Source organism: Danio rerio, chromosome 12 (assembly GCF_049306965.1).
Source record: "Danio rerio strain Tuebingen ecotype United States chromosome 12, GRCz12tu, whole genome shotgun sequence".
Classification (NCBI taxonomy): domain Eukaryota; kingdom Metazoa; phylum Chordata; class Actinopteri; order Cypriniformes; family Danionidae; genus Danio; species Danio rerio.
Window position 1 is genome coordinate 23144927 of NC_133187.1, and position 17245 is coordinate 23162171.

At 33.9% G+C, this 17245-nt stretch overlaps 1 protein-coding gene across 2 annotated transcripts in view; it reads left to right on the top strand.

The window, feature by feature from the left end:
- ca10a (carbonic anhydrase Xa) overlaps nt 1-17245 on the top strand; it is a 260678-nt gene that overhangs the window by 96448 nt on the left and 146985 nt on the right. The gene's annotated exons all lie outside the window — the stretch shown is intronic.

Below are 17245 nucleotides of genomic sequence, written 5' to 3' on the forward strand. Positions count from 1 at the left end.
TTTTTCTTGGCTATTTCCTCTGTTTCCCAGTCTGGTCATAATTTAGCCTCTTCTCTTTTCCATCATATATTTCATGACTGCTTGATATATACTGGGTAGTAGGTAGGTAGTATATATTATGTCCACCTACTACCCGATTTCCCCACAGCGTTGTAAATGCCCTTCAATGTTGTAAAAGTAAACTATGTAGGGTTATAAAGCAAAGACATTTAGCTGGAGAACAGTTGTGGAGAGATTTGATTCCCTGAATGGAAGTGATTTCTCTTAAACTAACCTTCTATAGGACAAGAGACAGTTACAGCTGTGTTAAAGGGAGTTAGAGAGACTGAATGAAAGGGCAGTTGTCTTTCCTAGATGCTTTTCTAGTCATTTTTTAGTCCCTTTGGCACTTTTGTAAATATCTGAACTTTCATACGGTGTTGCAGTGGCGCAGTAGGTAGTGCTGTCGCCTCACAGCAAGAAGGTTGCTGTTTCGAGCCTCAGCTGGGTCAGTTGGCGTTTCTGTGGGTTTTCTCTGGGTGCGCTGGTGTCCCCCACAGTCCAAAGACATGTGGTACAGGTAAATTGGGTTGGTTAAATTGTCCATAGAGTATAAGTGTGTATGGATGTTTTCTAGAGATGAGTTACAGTTGGAAGGGCATCCGCTGCGTAAAAACATGAGCTGGATAATTTGGCGGTTCATTCCGCTGTGGTGACCCTGGATTAATAGGGAATAAGCCAAAAAGAAAATGAATTAATAAATGAATGAACTTTCATGCTTGTTTCCAACCATAGATATTTTAGATAGAAGATACAATATATTGGGACTAATTGATAAGGAATTTATTATGTTATTCAAGGATGTAGAACTGATCAAAATGGACAAAGACTTTTAGAATTTTATGAAGTATTCTGATTCAAATAAATGACCTTCAAAAAGTCTTAAAAGAAAATATGCGTCACTGTTATTATTATCATTATATATTAAGCAGAACAAATGTTTCAAACACGGATAATAAGAAATATTTTTTAAGTACCAAATAATCATATTAGAAATTATTCATTTTAAGCTGCTGAAAATTCATTGTTGCTGTCACAGAAGAAATCACATTAAATATAATTTTGATTTTAATATTTTTTTGTCAGTATCACTGCACTTTTCATAAAATCAAAATCACATTTTAAATCCTTAGATCTCGAAAACATAAAAACATTAAATAGTGTCAGACTCTTCAATATATATTTTTTTTTGGAATGATACAAAGATAATTTTACTGTTTTGATGATTTAAAAAATACTTGCATTATTTTTTTCCTATTGGTGAGAAATAACAGGTGATTGAGGCATCATGAGCTTACCACTGTACACACTAACAATAACTACACACTATCAATCATTTATTAAGCATGAGCATATGGTGAATTCCTTATTTGTTAAGCATTATTTAAGCATAATTTGCTTATGCTTAATAAATATTTTATAGTGTGTAGTTATTATAAAGTGTAAAAAAATAATAAAATTTTTGCAAACAATTTGCATGTTGGATTTAAACAAACAAATTTGATTTATTAATGTTCAGTTAAATTTGTTTAAATTCAACCCAAATAAATTGTTTATAACCACTTAAAACAATTTAGTAAGTCCAAGGAATCATCTTTAAATTCTTTTTTTCAGTGTACCTATGATCAGCTTTACCTTCATCTTGGTTGAGGTTTTAGTGTTGTTTCAGAAAATGTGAAGCTGATTGGATTATCACATGACCTGCAGTGCATTTGCCGCATTCTGAAATGGTGAGATTTTTTATTGGTGCACTTAACAACACATGAGCAGCACAGAAGTGTTACTTTAAAAAGAGAAACTCAAGACACATTTCAATGGCTTCTAATTAACAGCTAATAAAATAGTTGCATCAGAAAAAACAAAAAACAAAAAAACAACTAGATAATTGACACTAATGTTGCTTTTCTTCGCTGTATTCAACTGCAGAAATTTGTGTTTGTTTACATTTGTTATTAATGTATTATGTGCTTTATACCGTGAAGTTGTCTGCAATCTCTCTGGTTTGGAGAAAGTATAAATGGGATCTTATGCTTTTAAAACTACCTCGCTATTGCTAGCCTCTCTAAAGTTTCCTATTATAGCTTTAACAATGTGACCGTCAAATCCTAATGGACAAAAGCAATCCCTGTATAACATTACTGCCCACTAATTATTATGTTTGATCAGAAATACATCGAATTGCACAACATAATCGGGTTGAGATTGTACGTTTCTGATGTAACGTAGCTAGCAGAGCTCTTTAGAGATCTTTATGCCTCGGTTGTTTTTGGGATAAGTGCGTGTAATGAGCGATTCTCAATGACACAGGAATCCTCTCTACTGACAAGTGTGCCAAGATAACAGCAGGATGACTTGGGGATTATTTTCAGATTCAGGGAGAGGTTTAGGCTAAATCCACACTCTGACATGGTTAACGGGCGGCCAAAGAGCGCTTAAGTGATGCAGAAAACAGGACCGAGGCCGAGAGAAAGAGAAAAGTGTAGCAGTTCAGTTGAGGAGAAGGTTAGTGTCAGGACTGCCTGTTTAAATGAGTGTTTACACACAAAAGAAAAGCAAACCTACTAGTAACTGTGTCCCGCTGCACGGTTATTCAGGTATTATCCACACAGTTACAAGACTCAAGCTGGATTATACAGGGATCAATAAGTTTGGGTTCGTAGCCTGCAGAGATCTTCTATGAGCCATTCTAGAATCTTTTTTTTTGTCTGTACTGACATGTGCATTATATTATATAGAGCTGAAAAATTCTATATTATTTTCAGTTACAAAGTGAATAAACATGCGGAAATGACAGTGGAGAGAAAATAACAGTTAAAGAAGCATCTTATTGATGAAAGCACTGTGGATGCATGTTAGAAGCAAATTACAAAACAACATTTTCAGCCTTTAGAACAACTTTTGCCTTCAGAACTGCCTTATTCAAGGCATAGATTCCACAAGGTACTGGAAATATTCCTTAGAGATTCTTGTTTACATTGGCATGATAGCATCCTGCAGTTGCTGTAGATTAGTCTGATGCACATCCATGATACGAATTTCCTGTTCAACCACATCCAAAATATGCTCTATTTTATTGAGTTCCGGGGGTTATGGAGGTCATTCGAGTACAGTGAACTGATTGTCATGTTCATGAAACCAGTCTGAAATGATTCACGCTTTATGACATGGTGCGTTATCCTGCTGGAAGTAGCCATCAGAAGATGGGTACACTGTGGTCATACATGGATGGACATGTTCAGCAACAATACCATTGGGCTGTGGCACTGACACGATGCTCAATTGGTATGAACGGGCCCAAAGTATGCCAAGAAAATATCCCCCACACTATTACACAACCACCACCAGCCGTTGATGCAATGCAGGATGCATCCATGATTTTATGTTGTTTTGACCCTACCATCCAAATGTCACAGCAGAAATCAAGACTCGCGCAATGTCTTTCCAGTCTTCTATTGTCTAATTTTGGTGAGGCTGTGCAAATTGCAGCTTTAGTTTCCTGTTCTTAGCTGACAGGAGCGGCACCCTGTGTAGTCTTTTGCTGCTGTATCCTATCTGCCTCAAGGTTGGATGTGTTGTGCGATCAGAGATGCTCTTCTGTATACCTCGGCTTACTGTTGACTTTTTATCAGCTTGATCCAGTCTGGCCATTCTCCTCTGACTTCTGGCATCAACAAGGCATTTGTGCCCACAGAACTGTCGCTCACTGGATATTTTCTCTTTTTCGGATCATTCTATGTAAACCCTAGAGATGGTTGTGCATGAAAATCCCAATAGATCAGCAGTTTCTAAAATACTCAGACTAGCCTGTCTGGCACAGCCATGCCATGTTCAAAGTCACCTAAATCATCTTTCTTCCCTATTCTGATGCTCGGTTTGAAATGTAGCAGATCATCTTGAATGAGTCTACATGCCTAAATCTATTGAGTTGCTGCTATGTGATTTGCTGATTAGAAATTTGCAGTAACAAGAATTTGCACACAGATTTTGAAAATAGGTTTCAAAGTGGGATTTTTTTTTTAAACACCACTATTATTATGTTACATGTCATGCCCATTTAGGAGAATGTAGATTTAAAGGCTAAAGCAAACACATACACTTTACAAGTATGGATTTACTTCACATTTCAAATTAAAATGGAGAAGCATGTACATGACAAATTACACGATACCTGTAGGGACATGATGATGTGCTGTCAGTTGCTCAGTGCTCATATCTCTTTACTAAAAAGGCGACAATGGAACATATTGACCCATTGGCATAATTCATAATGTTTTTGGCCTTTTTTTTCAAAAATGTAAACTCTCTTAAATATTATTGATATTTTTTGATATTTTGAATGTTTTCTTTAACTTTATTAAACTATATTAGTTTAGTCAATTTTTTACACACACACTTTACATTTACATACAATGTTAAAGTGATCTTGTGTTAAGCATAATGATTATTCAGTGGAATAATCTAAATTTTGCCAAACAATCATTCGAATAGTTCTTAGGTTTAATTTTTTAAAAATCTTAGTTGCACATTAGTAATAATTATTCAGACGATTATTTTGTTTTTATTACAAAGAATGTAGGATTAAATTTACAGCATGACTGGGCTGACTTCTTACTTTCCATTCATGTTTAGTGTGAAAATATGTTGCTAAATTGCTTTGAATAACTTGAATACAAAATACTATTCATACATAAATTAATCTAAAAGCCTATTATGTGAGAATAGATATGAATGAGACTGTATGAGAATCCTATTGTTTTAAAAATATCAACATTACAAGTACAATGATTCATACTGACAAGAATGTTACTTGGAATAATATTATAAATAATAACATATTTTAGCATGCCATATATTTGTATTAGACACATATTTTACAACATTAATAAAAGTAAATAATGATTCATTTTTTTTCTGTATGTAGAGAGAATGCTTAGTTTATTTTCTCAAAGTATACAGTAATATTCTGAAAGTATTACTATTGCAATACTTGGAGTACTTGCAAACAAATTCCATTCTGAAATTGCATGTACATATTACACAAAAATATAAAAATTACATTTACAAATAAATAAATGTGAAATTACCAAGAAAGACTTGGCGCATTTTCAAAAGCCTTTTATTAATTATGAAACTAATTCAATTCAGATTTTCAGTTCAACTAAAAGCAGTAGTCTGGGCAGATATCAATAGAGCTTCATTTGAAATTCCTTCAAAGAGTATTACATTTGGTTGCGTGGGGTTATTGTCAGTGCTCAAGGAGAGAGGCTCTCTTCAGTGCATCCAGCGGAGGCAAGAGCTGAAGGACTCCTCTGAGATGCCAGGCCTCCTAAACAAGCAGCCAGCAATTAACAAGCAAGAGAAGGTGGTCCTGTTGAGTGTTTCGCTGTTGACGCTTCCGTTGTGGAGGAGCCGACATACATGCGGCTGCCTGTGGAGAAACTGCAGAGCTCACGGTGACCACGCTGGCGTTTCATTCTCATTTGTATTCTGTTTCGAGAAGCCTTCTATGCCGCCAGGTCAGATTTCCCTGCCCATTAACAAATGACAGGAGGAGTTAACTTGAATGACGTGTTTATTGTTCTCGGGATGGTCTAGACTAATGAGGCCCATCGGCGCAGGGTGCCGAGATTACACTGGCATTAGAGGACACGTCCAAAGAGGTTCAGCTGTCCAGTGTGCCATTTAAATGCACAGACTGCACGCCTGATGCCACTTTACCTCTGGAACTGTTTACCTAGACAATGATGGCTTGTGAGTGATTTCTGGTCTCAGCCACTAATCATTACATGAGGCCTGATACTCCTGTTTGCTCCATTGCTACACCTGATAAAGCAGCGCTTTGATGAACTGCACCAATTAACAGAGAGCGCTCTAAATTACTCACACCACATCCTGACTTTCCAAGCACAAAACGGCTGTCCTTTTGCGATTGGTGGGGGGAAAATTTGACGAACAATTGCTGTGGATCTACTAGTTGCCAAATTGCTGAAATATGCAATGTGGGTGTATTGACTTATGAAACGAGCAGAAATAAAATCTGCACACAGTTATGCAGGGGTTACATCTACTCAAAAAATATTTATTTAATGGATCATTCCAGGGCAGAAAAAAATAAAATAAAAAACGTGAAAAGTGCAAAAAGTGCTACATGTTTTTAAGATGAAGTTTGTTGTCTTGAAGAAAAGTTTTACAGTATTTTACACTTTTTGCATTCAATTTTTTTTGGGATTTACAGTACACACTGGACCAACTGTGTGTTAAGATATTTCTGCCGCTGCTCCACTTCTGTGACTTTGTATTGATTTATGCAATTTAAGAAAACTTTTTTATTTTTACAGTATTACATTTAAATGTTGCAAATTAAGCACTAATATCATAGTGATTTAATTTGTTTTAAAGTTCTGTCTGGAAGTATACTATAATACAACAGTTTTTGGTGAAGAACAGAGTAGAATTTTAAAAAACTATTAACTTTACATTTTAAAAATAATTATTGTTGTTATAATGTGTTTTTGCAGTGTATTGTGATGTGTTTTGAACATGCTGCAAAATGTAGACTTTTCCAAGTAAAATGAAGCTGCCTTTAGAGAATGCGGACATCTGGGCTTGTATTCACGTGAAAAAAAAAAAAAAAAATTATTATTATTATTATTTCACTACGAGAGAATGACAGTAAAATGTTTTAGTAAAGAATTTCCTCCTAACTCCTGTTCACAAAACTGCTGAGAGAAACTTTTACTAAGGAATAGAAAGAGGTCTTATAAATAAGGGTGGGGTTCACATCGTTGCAACAGTATGGATGAAGCCAGTATGATTACTATATACACAGTGATTGGCTGAGGGAGAGCAGCCTCTTATCAGAAATTTATTGATGGAAACTTTGTAGAGTGCAAAGTAATAAAGGTTTCAAATTTAAAAGCTGCATTCAGATAGAGATTTTAAAATGCCCAGTAAGTGAGCAATTGATACTTAAAATTAAGCAAATTTAATATTAAATGCATTTTCTTTCTGAAAAATTTGTATTTATAGAATTTACTTATATTTGCATGGGAACACTTTAGTATATTATTTCATTAGTTAAAGTTAATGTATTTACTAACATGAATTAATTACAATCAATACTTGCACAGCATTTATTAGTCAGTTCAACATTTAATAATGAAATATTTAATACAAAATTCCTGCTTCTTAATATAAATAAGTGCACCGTGAGTTAACATGAACCGACAACTGTATTTTCATTAATAAAGTTAATTAACATGAACAAATACTGTAATGTATTGTTCATCGTTTGTTTGTCACTAAATGCTAACATAACTAACTAATACATGCTTATTGTGCTACTATTTTCATAAATGTGCAGTATTTTTTGACATTTTTGTGTATTTTTAAGATAATGTAAAAATAAATTTAAAAACATGTAAATGTGGAAATATTCAATTCAATTCAGCTTTATTTGTATAGTGCTTTTACAATGTAGACTGTGTCAAAGCAGCTTCACATAAATGGTCATAGTAGCTGGATCAGGGTAGTTCAGTTTTTAGTGTTTTAAGTTCAGTTCAATGTGGTTTGAAATCATTACTGAGAGTCCAAACACTGAAAAGCAAATTCATCGATGCGTAGCTTTACAGATCTTGAACTATGCAAGCCAGTGGCGACAGCAGAGAGGGAAAAAAAACTTCACCTATAGGAGAATGAAGAAAAAAAACCTTGAGAGAACCAGACTTAGTTCGGCACGACCATTTTAATATCTCCGCTGGCCAAAAGTCTTGTGCTGAGCTGCAGTCTCAGCGGTATTTTAAATTTTCCGTAGTGTAGGTGTGTGAATGCGTGTGCATGGTTGTTTCCCAGTGATGGGTTAGACCTGAAAGGGCATCTGCTTCATAAAATGCTGCGTTGACGTCAAATATTTTTTAATGTTTTTTTTTTTTTTTTTTTCAAAGCAGATTGTCAGCAACAATCTATTTAGAATAGTTAATGGTTTGGTTTTAATGAGTTATAAGTTCTTTTAATTAGCTTCTAACGTATTACTGCTTTGCTAGTAGTTTTACTATCATGTACTTACTAATTGGTTAACATTTTGTAAAAATAATTAAGATGCATAAATTCACATGTATATGCATGCATAGTTCATAGGTACAATAAAGCTGATGGCTATTGATTTTTATCACTTGTCATATTCTGAGGAAAAATGTAGTCATGTTAGTTTCTTAGTTTCAGGATTAGTTAGTCAAGGCGGTTAGAAATAACTTTAAGCATTTAGTTTCAGTATTTTTAAGATGGTTTCCTAGCCTATCCCTTTGTTTTCTCTTAGTATTCCTAGTATAAGCTTCAGCACATCAAAACAGATGGTGGTTTTTGATGTTTATTCAAGATACCCAGGGATCCCTTATCTGGAAGCTTCATGCGCTTTCAAAACTTGCTGCTTTTGCACACACTTTTCTTTCTTTCTCTCCATTAGGAAATACCTTTTACTTTTTCATTTGAATGGTAAGTGTGTAGCTATTCTCTTGCCGTCAGTTGCGTTTAGGGGCAGAGACTCTATGATTCCGTGGCGAGATCTGAAGTGGAAATAATTAATGCTTGTCTTAATTGGTGCAAGTGTGTCTCAGTCCTCGTGCTTGGCTTCACTCGACCCTGAACCGGAGTAAACCTTGAGGGTGGTCAGAACACAAGCTTCTACTGTTACAAAGGAAAAGGCAATAATTATTCTGTAAGTGCTAGTCTTTTCTTCTTTAGCTTTTTTTATGTCAAAGAACAGAATTCAACACTTGATCCTGAGAGTAGTTTTCTGTGAGTTAATTACACTTTAAATGAACTTGATTTAATATATTTGATGACAGCTTTCCGTTAAATACACTGCATATGCAGCTATATTACAAATAAAGTACTTTTATGGATAGTTTAACAAATTACTAAACAGAAAATGTGTCTTAAGAACAATTAGAGTATGGGATATGTTTTCTCTCTATTCTGCCTTCATATTTAATATATGTAAATTTAGTCTATATGCTTAGTGTACACATTGATTGAAATTTTAATTATTTTTGATTCTAAACACATTAGATGTAAAATATTGTTTAATAAAATAACATCATTAAACCGAATATATATTATGATAATGGGAAGTGAAACTTTCATGGGTCCTCGGGCCTTAAAAGATAAAAAGCTTGCAGGATTGCACTGAAGTGGATATTTGAATTTTAAGTGAGTTTTTACTGGTCATTAAACAGAACAAGCTCTTCTGTCTTTTTAAAGACCAGCTCTGATGTGTCCAGTCACACTGAGAAAGAAGCAATTAAACCAAGCACTCAAAAATGCTTTTACTCACTCTCATGCCATTTTGCATTTACAGTTTTTTTTCACCCATGGGATGCAATTTTCCTGATGCATGTTGTTGATTTTTTTTTTATTATTATTTAAATTTCAGAAAAAAAATCAGATAGTTAAGGTGTAAAAACTTAAAAATTAATGTGTAATGTGCCTATTTCAGTTTCCTTTAAGGGATTAGTGTAATCACATGCAGACTGCGCTGGTGTACTCAGTGTGCTGATGTAATCTACAAACCGTCTTCCCTATAGGGTAAATGAAGAAAAAAAGCTATATTTTTAGAAATTAATCTATGTATTTGCATACTTAAAGTTATTTTTATAGACAATTTCAATATGGTGATGTCAATGGTCCATGTACATTTCCTGCTTGTTGTCAAACTACTTCATAACTGTAGCAAGAGGCAATTCAATAATGTATTATGTTAAAACAGTTGCCGTAACATTATATATCAATATGTGGACCTTTCAGGATTCAAATTTCAACAATGTCAAGTTTAATGTTACAGAGTTTGTGATCAGCTAAATGTATTTTGTCTGCAGTTAGAACTTAGAAGAAGTTCGTCTGAATCTCAGTACACTATATAATCATATGATAGTCATCTGATGGCATTTGATAGATATGTATTAAACGTATTACGGAACCCCGGAAGGGACGTGGTGGAGGAGAAAAAAATGGGTGGGTGAAAAAAAAATAATGGGTGAAAGAAAAAAAAATGGGTGGGAGGAAAATATATATTTCTAAGTTTTTTGCGTTCTCTCGCAAAGTTTTGCGTTCCCTCGCAAAGATGTTTTGCGTTATCTCGCAAAACTGTTTCTCCACAAACACTTCCTGTTCACTGCACTCACGTAAACCCTCCCGTTTTTGCCGAAATTCTCCCGTATTTTACCATTCTATCCCACTTTCTTTACATTACTGTGCGTATGCTACCTATGAACCAGTGAATGCATGTATAAGCGCTGACTGACAGACGCGCTTCGTACAATAAACTGATCCCAGATCAGCGTCTGTACACGCCATTTACAGAGGAGCGGGTGTATGTTTAAACAGACAAATACACTGAATAATATGAAACATCTCCGTCCTGCATGTTTTATTTTAAACAGCTTATTTTCTCTTAAATGAGCACAAACAGTTTCTAAAGTAATGGACTGCTTTATAGATCTGTGCATTATTACAGAGACACCTCTGTTATTAAACTAAACAAAACATGAGATTCATTTGCTGCGCACTTGTTTGATAACAGAAGTGTCCCTTTAAATGGCGCGTACAGACGCTGATCTGGGATCAGTTTATTGTATGGAGCGCGTCTGTCAGTCAGCGCTTAAACATGCATTCACTGGTTCAGAGGTTGTAAAGTGAAAGGCGACAATCAGCGCACAGTAATGTAAAGAAAGTGGGATAGAATGGTAAAATATGGGAGAATTTCAGCAAAAACGGGAGGGTTTACGTGAGTGCAGTGAACAGGAAGTGTTTGTGGAGAAACAGTTTTGCGAGGGAACGCAAAACATCTTTGCGAGGGAACGCAAAACTTTGCGAGAGAACGCAAAAAACTTAAATATATATTTTCCTCCCACCCATTTTTTTTCTTTCACCCATTATTTTTTTTTTTACCCACCCATTTCTTTTCTCCTCCACTACGTCCCTTCCGGGGTTCCGTATTAACGTGTATTAGCTGTTTGTTTTTGTTTTTTTTCACACGATTAGCCTGACTGGTGTCTGTCTGTATTGTTAGCATCACAGAGCACACACACAGCCACATGATAGCATGTCACCATGGAGGTTTTTTGCCGTGTTAAAGCTGCACTATGTTTGTGATTTGTCACCATGAGCACTCGAGTTATTTAATCTCATGTCCTTTAAGATGCAGCTTCAATCAAGCCAATTTCATACATGATGAAATGCACCCCTTGTCTGGAAAGGTAACTTACAGAGCAGATCTGCCTCTTGTGTCCTCTACTGTCCAGACTGTCGAGCAGCAGAAGTCTTTGTTCCAGGTTAACTGACAGCAAACATTTTCAAACATAATATATTTTAAAAACATCAGGTTTAAAAGGTAATTTATATATATATATATATATATATATATATATATATATATATATATATATATATATATATATATATATATATATATATATATATATAATATATATATATATATATGTAACAAGTAAAAATATATACATATATATATATGTAAAAAAAAAAAAAAAAAAATATATATATATATATATATATATATATATATATATATATATATATATATATAATTTAAGATTCTCAAACAATGTCAGGATAATAATCAATTTAAAAAGTTGTATAAATATATATTGTAAAAGGAATATAGTGATGTATAGAAGTGATTGAGGGAAAAAAACTGGACTTTCAGCAGTGAAATTTAAACCACACTGATCTGAACTAAACTAAACTTCAACTCTGAAATCGGGACTTTACTAGAAATTATATGTTAAGCGGATTTGACACAATCTACATTGTAAAAGCACTATATGAATAAACTTGAATTGAATTGTGCTTCATACTGCTCCATTTTGACCATATTGAAATGTATTTTCTTCAAAGAAAAGTTTTGTGTATGATTTTTTCTGTTCAAAATAAATAAAATATAAAATCAAGTTGTAACCAAGTGCTTTACTAGTACAATCAAAAAGGCTAAAAATAACAATCTATAACATAATACAAAACTATAAATACAGATATTAATTAAAAAGTATTTAATAAGCACACACAAACCTTGGGATTTTTGACATATAAAAAAAAGAAAATTTAAGTTATATAATAACTTTAATAATATAATATAATAATAATATATTACATTTATTTTAAAATGCTGTAATTAAAATATATATTTGTATTATGAAGAATAAAAAAAGTGCAATAAAAGTTTATTTTGGTTGCATTGATGTAAATTTTGGTTCTTAGAAAATCTAAATGCTAAATAAATCAATTGCATTACTCTAAATTGAGAGTCACTACAAATTTGTATGAAGCACAAACTAAATTTAATTCCTTAATCCATGAAAATTAAACCCCTCCAGTCATGTCAGTTGTTTCTTTTTGCACTCTTAAAGGATATTATTTATGTGTAACTCATACTCACAGATTTAAAAAATTGAACATTATGAATTTGTAAAATACACATGAGGAAATGTGTCACCTCTAAAGTCATTTAAAATCTACATGGAAAGTGTATCTTTGGAATGCTTTTTTTTTGAGGCACTTGTTTGATTAGTGGAAAACCAATTTCAAGCTTCTAATGATATGTTCAAATGAATCTAAATGTGGTTCAGATGATTCAGTATGCTATATAATGACTCGTCTGAAGTCACATGATATATATGAGGAACAGACCTAATTTAAATCGCTAATCCATAAATCATTCCCTCCAGTAAAATGACAGTGGTCTACTTTTTCATGAATAGTAAGTTATTTATGTGCAAAAACATTAACATCATTGATTCGTAGAATGTTTAAAATCATCTTGCATGTATTCATGCCAAAGGTGAAAAGCTGCTGCTTTTTGTGCTACCAAAATGTGATAAATATGACATTTATGACATGTCACCTTTGTTTAGTGGATCGATTCCTTACACTTCAGTCCCCATTCCAGTTATGGATTTCCTGTCTGCTCAGTGACCAATCTAGAAGCATCTGAATTATTTTCCATTTCTCAGCCTGCATCTTGGCGGACATTACAACCTATTTCAACGCTTTCCCAAATTAGAGATGACTCAACCTTTTTTTGTTTTTGTTTTTTTCCCTCCCAAGTCCATTTTCATTCTCTAATCTAATGCAGCAATTGTATTTTTGGCAGGAAATGAGAGTGGAATAGCAGCCGGCTGTTAATTTTGAGTAAACGCTGCTGAAGCGATGGCTGAACACACTGACCAGCCGCACTTTTATTAATCAGAAAACTACTTAGTCGATGAGACGCACTTTTCTTGATCAAGCATTGTCACGGAACAATATGTAAGCCTTTGTACAGATTACACGTCCTGCCTGCGTATTTGGTTTTCCATGTACTAAAGAGTGCAAACACACTGCTACTTTGTCAAGTTCTCATCTCAAGGAGAATTGTTGAGTGGTCGTATGACAGAAAACAGCAGGTGGTGCTTGTTCAGAAAAATGTGGCCTCAAATGATGGCGCCCCGCTACATGAAAAATATGGTTTGGAGACCACCTGCTTCTCCCAGCATCGGGACAATGGAAGCGGTGATTTATGAATAGTCTTTAAACTTATTTGGAGGCCTGAAACCAGGGCAGTAGTGCTGATGTCATTGCGGTGGGATAAACATTATGAATTGTTTTGAATCATGGCTTTTCTGCTAACTAGGTCAAGTCGCCCAACCAAAATGTGTAGTTGATAGAAGTTGCAAGCTTGGAGGTCCTTAAACACACCACTGACTGACTCATACATTATTGATAAAAATATAAAAAGTTTGCAGGCTGCCAATCATCTCATGTAATGGCTGTCAGCTGGAGGTGCATGTAGCACAACGCTGTGAAAATGCCAAGCCGAACACTTTGTATAAATCGTCTAAATTGCTTGGAAATGTCACGGGCTGCTGGAACGATGCTGCAGATGTTGAGTAAAGTTATTTGAAAGAACAGAGGGGTATTGTTGCTCTGACTGGCTTGTGCGCATGAAAGAGTTATGAGTAAGGGAGACCTGGGGCAGCTATAACACTTTAAACATTTTCCATCCTCAGTAGACAAATCTACCTGCCATCTTCTGGTGGAGGATGGCATTTGAAACCAGAGCCGTAGCCGTTAATAGACTTGTAATAAGGAAAACTAGATCGTAAAATCTAATTTAATAGGCGTCAGAGTGTTTCAGTGAATGCTGGTAATTATATTAACACACTGTAAGTGAAATAGAGCATGGTAATGTCATTGCTTTGATACCTACTGATATTACAGAATGTTGAATGCATTTTAAGCAAAGGATAATTGATTTTAATTGCTTGAAATCACTTGAATATATTTTATAAATTGCATATAATATGAACTATGTCTTACTAATGTAACATTTGATCGATACACTGGATTAGATTTTCAAGTTATGATATTCATTCACATTCTTTAAAAAAAAAAATTGTAACATCTAAACTGGGGTCCATTGTTTGTACGTGGATTAATTAATTAGCTGGATTTGGTTATTTCATTTTTCAAAAATCCGAGAGTTGTTGTCTTAGCAACAGTTGTGGCAGTTCAAACCTGCTCGGGAGCAGGCTTATTTTATATAAACAGGATTAGATCTGATATTTTCAAGCAACGTTAATACTGGAAGTATGTACTGAATGCTGATATTTTCTTACACTGTAAAAAAATCTGTGATTTTTACGATTTATTTTCGGCAGCAGGGGTGCCCCGAAAATAGTGATGTCCCGATACAACATTTTAACTTCCGATACGATACCGATATTGCAGCCTTCAGTACGAACCGATACCGATATAAATCAGAAATCAGCACAAATCATAAATACTTCTTTTTTACCTATTTTGTTAAGTGGAATGTATAAACTGCTAGATCAAACTGAGAACAAAAGTCAGCAACAGTTGGTATTGATTAAATATTGGATGCATTAATGTGAACCTTTTACATAAGAATATATATTAAAGAATAATTATTAAGACCCTGAAAAATATCTTAATTGAATAAACAAATATATATATATATATATATATATATATATATATATATATATATATATATATATATATATATATTTTTTTTTTTTTTTTTTTAAAGTGCAAAATACTAATTAAAGGTCACTTCAGGTTTTTTTTTCATCAGCAAATGGTAGAAACAGCTAAAAGCAGGAACATAAGAAAAAAAAATATACATTGTTAATTGAACAACTGCTAAAGGTTGAGTGTCCAAAGTTTCAATTTCACACACAGCATTTTGATGAATTTTTGATCCAGTGTTGAGCTGAAAAATATCTTTCACACAGGGGAGCAGATATAAGTTATTGTTAAATTAATAAAAATGTGCAGTATGTTTAGTACAAACATTTACATGATCAGATCTATTTAATCTGTATTTGTATCATAAGAAGATTATGACTGTATCAATGTTCCCATACCTTATTAACTTTATAATATATTGCACATATTATCTTTAACATAAATATACTTGCAGTAACTGGATTGAAACACACATTTTCTCCACAGCACATAAAAAATGTGACTTTTAAGAATAATTTTATTCATCAAAATTTATTGTATTTGCATAATATATTGCACGGATTCCACCCTGCCCACATAGGAAAAGTATGACAATGTAAATAGAGACAGAACTGCAAACTCATGTGCAAAGCTGACACTGTTTATCAGAGCACACTATATTTCTTGGCTTTGTAAAGAAGTATTAAATATGAGAATGCCTCTAATTAGTAATACCGTTCTTTCTTTTAAACTGTAATGGCCCTTAGCAACAGAATGATTTATTTTTTTATATTTTTATATTATATTTTTATATATATTTAAGAAATCCACTATTTTACTCCAACTGCCCAAGTGCACCACTGACAGGTCAAATCTGCTCCCTCCACCCCCCCCCCCCCCCCTCTCTCTCTCTCTCTCTCTCTCTCTCTCTCTCTCGTTGTGCTGCTGAGAGATTGAGATGCCAAAGTTTGCTTATAAAGTAACGCATAAACTCCGCTAGAGAAAACGAAAGCAGAATCAGGGACATATTAGGCGATTTATAAATCCTGGCTAAATGCATTTTTTAAGTCCCAAATAGAGAACATGTCCGGGAAGGGCCAAGGGGAAGGGGTAGGGTTACAACAATAGAATTGCGATTGGGCTCAAATATATGCTGCTCAAGTGCAGATTTTCTTGTGTGCTCTCAAATAAACGCTGCTGAAGTGCGATTCAGTGCGTTTATGTAATGAGTATGTCTCCAACATTATTGTTTATGTTTATGAATATTTATGTCACTAATAGACACACAGAGTGGCATTAATTCTTCCTGAAGTAATGTGAAGCAGCTATAAACTCCAGCAAGATAAAGTTTTTGTTCATCTGAAAGCTACGTTGTGTTTGCTGGCGTCACGCATCACGCGTCAGTCAGTCAGTCAGTCAGTCAGTCAGTCAGTCACCTTAAAGGATTGAACGAATAACGGACAGCACTACTATGATTATAGAAAAGTTTGTGCTGTAATAATAATAATAATAATAATGTGATGTAATAATAATTGATTACCTTTTAACACGTTACTGTGCGATTATAACCCGCTATTAATGTAGCCATGACGGGATGAATTTTGGTGTGGCCCCCCACCATAGAAAAATGAATGTAACGGAAACCATGATATAGTTTTGAAGTTAGAAAAATTATATATATTTCATTAAAGTTAAAAATGTATATAAATAAAACTAAGGCAATCTGCACATTTATTAACATGCAACATTTATTAACATGGATTTTTTAGATACAAACACGTAGTATTGTAAGGACATTCACAATATTCAAGATTAAATCACAATTATTAAGGTTTAATATTTTATGCAGTCATGCATGTTTTAACAGCAAATATGACGGTGATTTGATGCTTCACAAAAGTTGCAGATACCTTAACCATATATCAAAATACCTTTTTGATGCAGAATACATTTTAACAACCAGTTATTCCTTACACTGATTAAGAAACTTGAATAGGCATTCTATAGTAAAGAAAATGTGTCGTCAGCTAATCGTATAGATCTGTCTTTTAACACACACGCACCAATCTCAGGTCAGTTTATCCAGACATTTTATTCTGATTCGCGAACTTGTTTAAAGAGACAAATTAGCCAGAGATCAGTTATCAAGACTAAAAGACCAGGATCTGCCAAATCATCATAGATC